The following is a 12,410-nucleotide window of genomic DNA, read 5'->3' on the forward strand; positions in this document are numbered from 1 at the left end:
GTCTAGGTAATTAAGGGAAAGAAGACAGGTGAGGAGTGAGAATGCCCCCTTCACACTTAGGAAGGCTGCCGGAAATAAGCCCCTTCTTGGTGTACAAAGTGCTCTCCATTCATTCACTCTGAATCCTCAGATATTTATTGATCACCTATTATGTACCAGGTGGTCTTCCCAGCTCTTGAGGAACCAAACAGATTCCTTACATTCCCAGTCTGGGGTGAGACGGAGAGTAAGCCATAATCGTAACAGGTAAGGAAACCATGTACTATGCTCGAAAGTGATAGTTGCTATGGAAAAGATAATAATTCAAGACTTGAAGGAAGTAGGGGAGTGAGCCATAGGGCTATGTGGGGAAAGAGCACCCTAGGCAGAAGGACAAAGCTGGGGCAAAGACCCTAAGGCAGTAGTGCTGAGGGACGAAAGCAAAACAAGGAGACCAATGTGTGCAGCAGAATGGGTGAGAGGGAGAGAGATGGGCCAAGAGTGACAGGAGCCAGGTGGCCTAGAGCCTGTGGGCCATGGTCAGGCCCTCACCCATTCTAGTATGCGATGCTTTGTTTGGGTCGCACGTCATAGCACATGTATGATAGTTCTTCTATTATCCCTTTTTACAAAAGAAAAACTGAGAGTCGTAGCCAATAGCCCTCTTTATTTTACAACTGAGAAGACTTACACTCAAGGGCTTCCCTGGTGGCGCAGTGGTTGCGAGTCCGCCTGCCGATGCAGGGGACACGGGTTTGTGCCCCGGTCCGGGAAAATCCCACATGCCGCGGAGCGGCTGGGCCTGTGAGCCATGGCCGCTGAGCCTGTGCGTCCGGAGCCTGGGCTCTGCAACGGGAGAGGCCACAGCAGTGAGAGGCCCGTGTACCGCAAAAAAAAAAAGAAAAGAAAAGAAAACTTACATTCAAGAGAGGGGGAGTGACTTGCCCAAGGCCACAGAGGGGGAAAATGACATTTACTAGGACCTGGGTCCCCTGATTCTCAGCCTGGAACTCCTTCTCCCACATTCCTGCCCCAGAAAGGAATTCCTTTGAAGGAGGTGGCTCTGGGCCTCCTCTCTTGAAGATTCAGTTCTAGATCATGGAGTTCTTAGATTTTCTATGGGGACTACAGAATTTCCTTCTTTCTTTTCATTGAAGTATAGCTGATTTACAATATTGTATTTCAGGTGTATAACATAGTGATTCAACATTCTGATTGAATCAGAATCTGAGTACAATTTAAATTGCACTCAGAATTCCCGTCTTAGTAAGGGGCTTGAGGTGGAAATCCGAAGATGGCTAACTTAAACACATGTTAATAAATGCCGAATGAGGGAAAGAAGGTCACTGACTGTAATATAACCATTCACAGGTACTGATTGCTTCCTGGGTACCTGGCCTGTTACAATCTGTTGACAGGTGTTCGCCTCCTTATTCCTTACCACCACCCTCAGCGCTAGGTACTGTCGTTATCTTCATTTTATAGGTGAGGAAACGGAAGCGCAGAAAGATGAGATCACTTGCCCAAGGTCCCACCGGGAGTGAAGAGTTGAGCTGGGCTCAAAGCTCAGGCAGCCTGACTTCAGAGTCTGTGCTCTTAACCCCGCTGCTCACACAGATTAGCCAGACCCACAGGAGGTTACACCAGCCGCAGAACTGGGGTCACCAAAAGCATATGTCAGTGTCCTGTGAGCAGGCTGGGGAGTAGATGAGCGCTGCCTTCCATTTCCCCACGTTCTTACCTGGATGACACTCCTTTCTCGAAGCTTCCCATCAGACACAGGGACTTTCCGAGCTTAATTAGCAAGATGACTTTCAAACACCTCCCCACGAAAGAAGTCCCAAGTAGATCGTGGCTCCCATCCTTCGATGACTTGAAGCATGACTGTCTCTATGTAGAGTTATTTGAGGAGAGAAAGAAACCATCCCCACGGATTGACAACGGAACTCAGTATGTGCTGATCTGTTGATCGTGATGGTGATGACTAGCACTTATCCAACAGGCTTTCACACACAGTCATTATATCACTCAGCCTCACGAGGGTTGTAGGCTGTCACCATTTCATAGCTAAGGAGGCCGAGATGAATTGGGGAAGGTGAAATGATTTGCTTCGTCACAGTACTGATAAGGCAGGTGGAAAGAGACTCGTACCCAAGTCCGGAGACGACGTTTGATCTATGACTCAGTGCTGGCTGAATGGCCACACTCAAAACGTAGCCCTTAAGACTGTGGGAGCCCTTCACGGGAGGGAGCCCTGCATCCTGTCTTTCTTCCTGAAAACGAGCACAAAGAGCCATGGCAGGTTCCTGGGGGCGTCACCTTAGACTCGAAAGATATTAGAAAAACCAGTTTCTAGGACTGAGTCTCCACTAAAAAGATTGTTTTCATTCTCTGGCATCTGGCTGGCTGTACCAGTTTTACTAGCTTCGGTTGCCGAGAGATTGACACCATGAGCCACATTTAGGAGTTTGTGTTGATATAACTGTTGTGGAAAAGCACATATTGGTCCCCACCATCTATATGCCTGCGACTAATTTTTTTTTCTCTCTGCCATTTCGTGCAACTTTTGCTTACAGCCTACTTGGCCTAATTGATGCATTGGCTCAGGCCTCCAAGACTGCCAACCTGGAGCCTTGGATCAGTGAAATCAGTTATGACAGACCTGATTATTTACAAGAAAATAAAAGTCACTATAATTAGACCTTCAAAGGAGTACATTTAGGTAGAGAATGAGAAAGCTCAAGTGTAACCTTAGCACGATGTGTTTGGATGTCAGCCCTGAGCAGGTCCTTCTCTGCTCCGTGAAAGGAGGTACTGGGGTGGCTGACACCCTCCTCAGACATGGCCACTTATCAATGCTCAGGACGTAGCTCTCGAGAGATGGAAAGGTGGGCTGATAGAACAAGCATTACATTTGGCACCAGAAGTGGTTTCAGTTCTCAACTCAGCCACTTGTCCTCAATATTGATTTCTTTTATTCAGTTGTAAAATGGGGATAAGAAAGAAGCCCCATCTCGTGACAGGTTGTGAAAATTAAAAGTGATCAAGTAAGACAGGTGTCTAGCCTTGTGCTTGGCATAAGGCAGCAGGCAGAAAGCGCTGAGTGGTAGACGTTCTTACCCCTCTTGAGCATAGCACCTGACCTCCCTGAGCCTCGCTTTTCTTCATTTGAAAATATAGATGAAACCATCTCATACAATGGATGTGAGCACTGGAGGACATGAGGGGTGTGAAAGGGGTTTCATAACCATCTGTGGCCGTTCATGTGTCCGTCTTCCTATTATTATTTTTTAAATACCCATAGTAGTTATCACTTACTGTGTGCATCAGGGGCCAGGCTCTGTAGTAAGAAGGATCGATTTCTTCATTAGGTACAGTAAGCACAGTGCCTGGGGCCCACAATACTTTTAGGGCCCCAGAAAACGTTTCACTTTAATTTCTCTTAAAATTAGAAGAAAAAATGAATATAGTAATAATGACTATAAAATCAAATATTAAAATCCTAAACAATAATAAACATAACGATTAATCCAACCTGGAATATATTTGTCTTTATACCAACATAATATTAAAACCTAATTTTTTATGGGGTTTGAGTTTTTTTTTAATGCGGGAAGGGACCCACAAATGCAAAAGTGCCTAGGGCTCCCAAATTTACGATGCAGCCTTTGCTGTGGAAACTTTACAAGTGCTAGCCTGGTCATTCTCCGGAAGGTTTTTTTTTTTTTAATTCTCATTTTACAAGTGAGGAAATCTAAGCTTAAGGAGGTTAAGAAACTCATCCAAAGTCACATGGCAAGTAAAAGCCTATATTATATTAGTCAGGTTGAACTAACAGCTGTAACAACCCCCAAATTTTAATAGCTTAACAGTTTAGGAGTCTCTTTCCTGCTCACACCACAGTTTGGTGTGTATGTCTGCAGGCAGTGTTCCACACAGTGATTCAGGGACCCAGGCTCCTTCCCTCTTGTGGCTGTCTCCCTCTAGTCCTGGGGGCTCTGTCTATTCAGTTGGGAGATGGAGAAAAGTGAACCGCAAGTGGGAGGTTTTTAGGGGCCATGCCTGGAGTTGGCCCTCATCACTTCCACTCAAATTCCACTCAAATTTCGGAAAGCTGTCACATGACCACCTGTCACTGCAAGGAATGCTGGGAGTAGTCTAGCTGCTGCCTGGGAGGAAAAGGAGAACATGTATACTGGGGAGCACTCTCAACCCCTGACACAGCGACAGTGTTGGATGCCAGCCCAGGTCTTTTGTACACAAAGTCCACGCTCTTTCCACTCAACTGGTTCTTGTCACTTTTAACTTCCACAAAGCCTCTTTATGGGCCCTTTTCTCCAGCCAGACTCGCCTACTCACTGTTCCCAGGACCAGACCTTCGCCTGCTCAGTCCCAGTTGCTGCGGTAGTGCTAGGAAGAGACATGCTCCGAAAAGAATCTCCTCCCTGCCCTGGATTCGCTTTCAGGTTACCCTGAGAAAGCTGCTGTCTGTATCTCCCAATCCCGGGCTCACTGGCTGCTTCTGGGCACATGCAGAAGCCAGTGATCGCCTCCTCAGTGTGAGAAAAGGGGGCTCAGCAGAGGGCTTCAGCGGCAGGAGGAAAGAGTTTTGAGCTGGAGACTTGGCTGGACCATGAGCCTTGGGCAAGACATCAGCAGGAAGTGGGTGGCACCCAGTGATCATGCAGCACTAAAGGGCCGCAATCCTGGTATTAATGGGTCATTTGCCAAAAGTGACTCACGTGGGCTGTCCCTAATCTATCAATGTGTGTTGCCTTTGAACTCACGGGATCCTAAGGGACAAAGCTGCTGGAGCCAGCTGGGGGCTAGATGCCCTGTGGCCACTGCCTGTAACTGTTGGGCAAGCCCAGTGACCCTGGCAGTGTTCCAGTAGTGCCAGTGTTGGTGGGAACTCAGCTCCTTTAGGAGGGATTTATTCCTGAGTTGGAATAAACCCCTCCTCCAGGAAGCCCTCTATGATCCCCACCTCTTCAGAACTCAAGGGCACTTGTTGCCGTTCCACCTATAGATAGGCCCTGCATTGCTTTGTGACCTCATTCATAGTCACCCTCTCTTTATCTGCTGTTGGCCTCAGAGGCAAGGAAACCGAGACCGTGGCCAGAGCCAAGTCGTCAGGGACACTCCTGAGCACTTTGTAGGCATCACAGACTCAACAGCATTTAGTCAGTTCTAACATTTCATCCAGATTCACATCCAGGACTAGTTTATTGTAAGAAGAGGAGTGGTACCCAGGCGGCATCCTTCTTTCTTTTTATTTGAGGGGAAAAGCACACTTTTTATTTAAGTGATGGGAAAAGTACACTAAGGGGAAAAAAGATTTTGTCTGTAGTCATCTGAAACATTCATGGTCATCCCCTCGTCTTTGTAAGGTGAATACAGTCGCAGTGGATACCTGTGTCTATGTCCAAAACAATACAGCTTCAATCAGATCTGGTCATGTGCCCTGGCTGCCATCGCCAGCTATAGACACTGGACCCGTTCCCTCATTTCTCTCTGCCTGTTTCCTTATCTGTCAAGCCGAGATCCGACTGGGGCTAGCTCGTGGGGTGGCTGTGAGTTTAAAATGAGAGCATATCAAGACGACACTTGGCACGCAGCTCTCCTCCCAGCCCCCCTCGGTCTCTAGTACAGGCGCAAAACCTTGCTTCAGAATGTGTCTTGCAAGAAGACTTGGCATCCAGGACGCACCCTGGGAAGAATTTGTTTTTGTTTTAATGCCGAGGACGTTTGCATGAAAACAGGATCTTCGTTGCTTAGGAATTGATCAACTCCTGCTGCTGCTTTTCCTCTGCTGAAGTGCTAGTCCCATATTGGTCACAGGCGAAGGAGGAACGGTAGGGATGCCTGGGACCGCCGCAGATACAGGATCGTGGCCCCTCGGGGCTGGTTTCGGAGGCCACGGAGTCAAAAGAGAATCAGGAATCCATCCCAGGCTGAAAAGAGCTGGCAAGTAAAGGGTGCCTCAGCCGAAGGACTGCCACGTGAGTGAAGATTTTCTGCAGGTCTACTGTGTTCTGGATGCTCAAGGAAGAAGAGAAGAGACAAGGAGTTTAAGGCATGGCCTCCACCCGCAAGGATAAAAATGTAACAAAGAAGGCGGCAGGCAAGAGTGATAGGAACCAGTACGTACAGTGGAGCGACTGGGGGTCAGGAGCCGGATAGACTCGGGGGTAGACACACGGCTTAACCTCTCTGCTCCCCAGTTTCCTCACGGACAAAGTAACACCCCTATGAGGATTAAATGAGATGCTACGTGTTAAATGCCTGGCATTGAGTAAGCACTCAATAAAGCCAAACTGTTATCATTAATATTAATAATAACCATTCATCATAAAACCAGATACTCTCCATCCTACGGAAGAGATAGCCAGAGGACCACAGAAGGCTGTTTAGAGGAAGGACCTGAGCTTGATTTGTCACAGCTGTGTCCACTGCAGACAGTTCTGGGGGAGGTTTGGGGATGCTTTCCAAGACATCGAAGTCAAACTGCTTACAGGAACTTGGAGGAGGGTTTCCAGGACTTCTGGTCCGTAGGCACCCCACCCCGACCCGTTTGTGGCCCCAGCCTGGTCCCACGGACATCGGCACAGAAAGGACAGAGAAGAGCCCAGAGTGACAGCTCAACCGGTCAGGCCCTTCCTGTTTGCCTCCACGCTTGGCTTCCAGAAGGTAGTTGGGTGTTTGTGTCCAAATGCCCAGGAGAAGCCAGACGCCTTTCTCTTTCTGTGTCCTTTATATATGCTAATCAAAGCCGACAGCCTGCAGAAAAGATCTGCTTGGCAAAGCCCCGCTCCCTTGCCTTGGCCTGCGCACCCTCCCCAGCCTTCCCCTCCCATCTGCCTATCCAGGGGCGTCCATAAATCCAGCTTTCGGAGCCCTTGGGGGCTGGCAAGGCCGCCACGGACCTCAGTCACATCGCAGTGGAAACAATTGAAAACCACTTGGCAAAACTATGGGGTGATCTAATGTTTTATAGCAAGAATACGTTTCTTCCTCCCCATTCTTATTCAAGCCTTGGGGGGAAAGCCGGCTGCCCTCCAAGCTTGGTCAGGCTGGTACCCCAGGGTTCCTGGCTCTTTACCCCCCACACCCCACCGTCTCAGATCACCCCGCAGCGGGGTGTCACAGGCCCTGGAGAAGCAGATCCGGCCTTACCTTCCTGAGTCGCCTGGCTGCCTTGGTCCCCTCAGAGGTGAGGCTGTGCCCACAGGGGCCTGTGGGGAGGCCCATATATGGAGCCTGGAGAATGTGGGTTCTGGCAGGTGGCCTGGAAAAAAATGGCCGTGTTCTGAGGGTGAACTCCGCTGGATTATAAATAGCACTCTCTCCCTCCCCTTCCAACTCGCGATGTCTGTCACTGCAGGGCTGACAGTTTAAATTCAAGAGGACCGAGCAGGACAGGGGGGCGGGGAGTGGGGAGGACGGGGAGATGCCAGATCGCGCAGGAGGTTCAGCTGCTGTCTTGGGATTGATAAAGAGAATCATCACCAGCCAGACGATGGGGCTGAGAGTGGGACACATTTGGGAGCAGCAGAATGACTACTGATTTAATGCATTTTCAGAAGCCAAGTAAGCATTAGGGGAAAACAAAGAGAAGTTCTACGTCCAGGAGATGGTTTTAGAGAAGCTTTAGAGCCTCTAAAAAATAATAATGAAAATCAGCTGCCTCAAAATATAAAAGGTTTCTCTCTGGTTCTGAAAGGTCAGCTGTCCTGGCCTCCAAATCAAAACCCACGGCCAGGGCTCCCCGGGTGGCGCAGTGGTTGAGAGTCCGCCTGCCGATGCAGGGGACGCGGGTTCGTGCCCCGGTCCGGGAAGATCCCACATGCCGCGGAGCGGCTGGGCCCGTGAGCCATGGCTGCTGAGCCTGCGCGTCCGGAGCCTGTGCTCCGCAACGGGAGAGGCCACAACAGTGAGAGGCCCGCGTACCGCAAAATAAATAAATAAACCTACGGCCAGGTGCCCACAAAGGCCCATCCCTTGAGCCTTCCTCCAGGGGATTTCTCAGTGGGTTTTTGTGTCTCTCGGACACCGAGGAAGCAAGGGCACTCCTTCTCTACAAACCTCAGCACGTTTTGCTCAACACAGGGAGGGTGATGAATTTAGAAGGCATTAGGAAATAAAGAAGTAAAGGAGTGTGCGGCCCAGGCTTAGAAAGCCAACCAGTCGCTCACACCTGGGGAATAGTGACGGCGGGGAGGTGTCTCAGCAAATTCTGAGTTCTGGAGGAAAGGCGGGCCGCTTCTGCAGGGTCCTTGTCTGTGTCTTTGGCTCTGCAAGGTGCTCCTGGGGACCAGCGGCCAGGTCTCCTGATTGGCTGCCCCTCCATCCATGGTAGAAACTCCGTGGTAGGAACGGCAGGAGCTCTGCTGGGCGTCTTGGTGGGACACACGTGCCCGGGAGGGCGTTGGGGGCTGGCAACCCCTCCATGGGTGTTGGTGATTCCTCTGTAAACAGGCAGAGCTGCCCACAGTCACTTGTGTCCTTCATCTCAGCACTTGTGGCTTTTGCGTCCATAGCAGTGATTTGGAAATGGGTTAAGTGATGGGTTTCTCCTCTCCTACCTTTATAATTCTCACTTCTTGTGCTCTATGGAGTGATGTTCGAAATTAAGCATGTGAAAAACAAAAACAAGAAAAGAGGAGCAGGCAAACTTCTGTATCTTTTGGACGCACCTCAAAAGAAGGTCTCCAGACCCCACAGAAGGCAGGCACCGAGCAGAGGTGAGGTGTGCGTGGGTGGACATCGGAACTTGACTCCGGGTTGGATTTGGAAGGAGCATCTAAGGGAGCGGCGGTTTTCAGCTGCGCTTTAGGAGCGCTGTTGGGGGAGGTGCCTCAGAGGCCAAAACAAAAAGGGCCTCCCAGACCCTCGTGCCTATTTCAAGCAAAGTGGCTCCACGTTTACCTGTTTTAGGTATCAGATTGCATTTTCTTTTAAAGGATTTCATGCCTTAAAAAGTTTGCAAACCAGCATGGCAACTGGCTCTGTCATTTTAATGCTGGGTAGATGGAAGAGAGGGAAGGGGATTTTCCCAAGGTCATGGCCCAAGGCCAAGACCTCTGACTGGGTACATGCTGTGCTCAGGGCTCTTCTTTTGGGAAGGGAAATCCCAGGGTGCTGGGACTGGGAGCGACCACAGAGAGCATCTTATCAACCCCCTTCCTTCAGTAACTGAGGCCCTGGGAGATGATGGGATTTGTTCAAGGCGCAGTCAGTGCCAGACCTGGGGCCTGAAGCCGTCTCAGATGCTCATAATAGCGGCAGGATGTGCCGTGAGAACCCAAAATGGTGGGTCTGATCCAATCTCTACAGCTTCCCAGAGGAAGTGACACTGAGCTGAGATGGAAAGATGATGAGTAGAAAGGTGACGAGGGCCAAGGAGAGCTTCCAAGCAGAGGAACCACACGTGTGCTTGGTCCTATGCCCCTCCTATTGCTCCCGGGAAGCAGGGGCTCGAAAGAGATGTCAGCTCTCGTGCAAAGGCTGCTCCCATATGTCTCTGCGTTGACCTCTTTGCGGAGGGAATGTGGAAAATGAGTGGCGTCACCACCTGCCAGGTCAGGCCGCGTCTGTGGCCTCTCAGAGCGGCCCCCTGGCAGCCCTGGAGCCCAGCTTATCAGGAACAGAGCCCGGGCGGGATGGCCGTTGCTGGGAGGCTTCCTGCCGCAGGATTTGAATACATAATGTGCCTCAGCTGATCTGAGCTGTGAGAAAGTCCAGACGGCCTGTTCCAGACAGGAGAGGACATCGCAGGGACGGCGGCGTTCGTTCTCAGGGCAACTCCCTGGGACTTCTTGCAGAGGATGTTAGTCTCTCTCTCTGGGCGTGGACTTCCCATGAGGATAGGATGTGCCCTGGTTGGGCCCCCGGTTCTTGTTTCTGGTCCTGGGGTGTAGAATGTATTCCTTTATCAAGACTGAAGGAGGACTTGGGTAAAAATCCCCGGAAATGGGAACATTGATCATCGTCACCCAAATACACTTTAAAAACAAATACAAGTTATCTATTTTATATACTCCAATAAAAAAACCCCAAAAATACGTGTTCTTTACGACGCAACATCCCAGGAAAAGGATTCCTGTTCTTCTCTTCCATTTTCTGGGACATGCGAAAAGTAGCACCTGCGCATGCCTGCAGAGCCCATCTCATCTAATCTTGGGCTCTCAGCTACTCTCCAGCAGCACCAAGGGGGAATCTGGGGCCGCCCAGGAGAGAGTGCGGGGATTTCTAAATCCACAAGTCCATCGGAGGAGACCTCCCAGTCACTCCCATTTTCTGATATGCCTTCGGAGGCGGGACTTCTACGTGAGATGTCTTCCTTTGCCTTCATGAGATTCACAGCCTCCATCCTGACGTGCCCACTGCGGTCCTGCGAGCACGTGCAGACGCCAGCTTGACGCTTCAGGCTTTTCTCAAGGCCCGTCTGAGGAGCAGTCGTCCTGCAAGACACTCTATGACAAAGGGTTCCGTTGTCGTGTTAGTTTGGGAAATGCTGCACACTGATTCCTCCTGTGTGTTAGGACTCTGCTCAGGTAGCATCACCTCCGAGAGGTCTTCCCAGACCTCCACCCCCTTACCTGCTCTGTTCCTGCTTTCACATCCTCATTTTACACTTGTCTGTTTACCTCTGTGTTGTCCGTCTCCCCTGCACTAATGCTGCTCCCCCCGTTCTTGCTTGGCTGTCTTGTTCAGGACCGTATCCCTCGTGCCCAGAACACTGCCTGGTTCAATAAGAGAATGTGTCAAATGAACACATGGACCAATCAATATGTTCAAACGCTCAGGACTCCTTCATACATAATTCTGTTTAGCTCTATTTAGCTCAGTATTTTTTCATCCTTCTTTCCCCTTTATTTATTTATTTATTTATTTTTGCGGTACGCGGGCCTCTCACTGTTGTGGCCTCTCCCCTTGCGGAGCACAGGCTCCGGATGCGCAGGCTCAGCGGCCATGGCTCACGGGCCCAGCCACTCCGCGGCATCTGGGATCTTCCCGGATTGGGGCACGAACCCGTGTCCCCTGCATCGGCAGGCGGACTCTCAACCACTGCGCCACCAGGGAAGCCCTCCCCTTTTCTTTAAATGTCCAGCTCATCTCACGTCACGTAGGACCAAGTCACATTTGACCCTGGGAGGCCAGCCCTGACCACCCTGCCGAGAGTGGCAGGCCTCCCCGTCCCACTCTGTCTCATCACCAGGTTTCATCTCCTCCGTGGTCTGCTGACCAGTGGAAATGGGCTTCTTCACTAGTTCGCTCACTCCTCTGCTCTGAATTCTACGAGGGCAGGGACCTTGTCTGTCCTGGTTCACCACTGACTCCCCCGTGCCTAGAACAGTGCCTGGGAAGTGCTCGGTAATGATTTGCTGCGTGAATAACCCTCTTTTCTGACTAACCCTCATCCACAGCCCATAGAACTTAAATTCCACCAAACACACTCTGGGACATGCTGTTTTCTGTCAACTCTCACCACCAGTTGCCAGCCATCTGGTACAGCAGATGCCAAGTGTCAGAAAGGGAAGGGATGACAGAGGCCATCTACCCAGTGCCCCTGTTTTTTGGAGGGAGAAATAGAGGCTCTCAGAGGGCAGTTGGCCAATTCAGGACTGGTCCACCAAGACTCCTGTCTCTTATTTGGGTTATACTCCTGCCTTAGTTTCCCGGGGCTACTGTGACAAACTACCACAAACATGGTGGCTTAAGGCAACGCACGTGTTCTCTGACAGTTCTGGAGGTGAGAAGTCTGAAATGGGTCTCACTGGGCTAAAAGCACAGCGTTGGCAGGACTCTGTCTTCTGGAGGCCCTAAGGGAGAATTCATTTCCTTGTCTTTTCCAGATTCTAGAGCTGCCTGTATTCCTTGCCTCACAGCCCCTTCCTCCATCTTCCAAGCCAGCAGTGCCGACTGAGTCTTTCTCGAGCTGCTTCGCTCTGACTTTGACCCTCCTGCCTCCCTCTTTCACTTCTCAGGACCTTTGTGATTACACTGGGCCCATCCGGATAGGCCAGAATAATCTCCCCTTGGCAACAACCTTAATCATATCTGCAAAGACCCTTTGGCATGTAAGGGGACATATTCACAGGTACTGGGGGTTAGGGCGTGGCATATTTGGAGGGGGCGTTGTTCCGTGCGCCACACCTCCCAACACATCATCTGCTTGTTGGTCCACCCTCAGGTGAATGTACGTTCTCCCCACACATGCCCCAGCACTTTCTGCGTCTCTCAGTTGCAGTACTTGTCACGTCACTTTATAGCTCATTCAGTGTCTGGCTGGCTGGCTAGGCCATGACTGCCTCACGGGCAGAGCCTGGCCATCTCTGTGCCGGCTGTTGGACATTCCTGGCACTTAGAAAGCACATGGGGAGTGCAGGTTGCCTTGGCTGGGACCGAAGTGTTCCATATTCGTTTTA

The 12,410-nt window shown here is 50.6% G+C and overlaps 1 protein-coding gene and 1 long non-coding RNA gene across 2 annotated transcripts in view; one reads left to right on the plus strand and one right to left on the minus strand.

The window, feature by feature from the left end:
- Positions 1 to 12,410, plus strand: part of ZHX2 (zinc fingers and homeoboxes 2) — a 173,396-nt gene that overhangs the window by 27,491 nt on the left and 133,495 nt on the right. The window lies entirely within an intron of this gene.
- LOC132508000 (uncharacterized) lies at positions 5,238 to 7,330 on the minus strand. Its single transcript, XR_009536375.1, has 3 exons — positions 7,156 to 7,330; positions 6,131 to 6,228; positions 5,238 to 6,021 (listed from the first exon to the last, which is right to left on the minus strand). It is a non-coding gene; the product is annotated as an uncharacterized LOC132508000 (long non-coding RNA).

This window comes from Lagenorhynchus albirostris, chromosome 17 (genome assembly GCF_949774975.1).
Source record: "Lagenorhynchus albirostris chromosome 17, mLagAlb1.1, whole genome shotgun sequence".
NCBI classification, from domain to species: Eukaryota; Metazoa; Chordata; class Mammalia; order Artiodactyla; family Delphinidae; genus Lagenorhynchus; species Lagenorhynchus albirostris.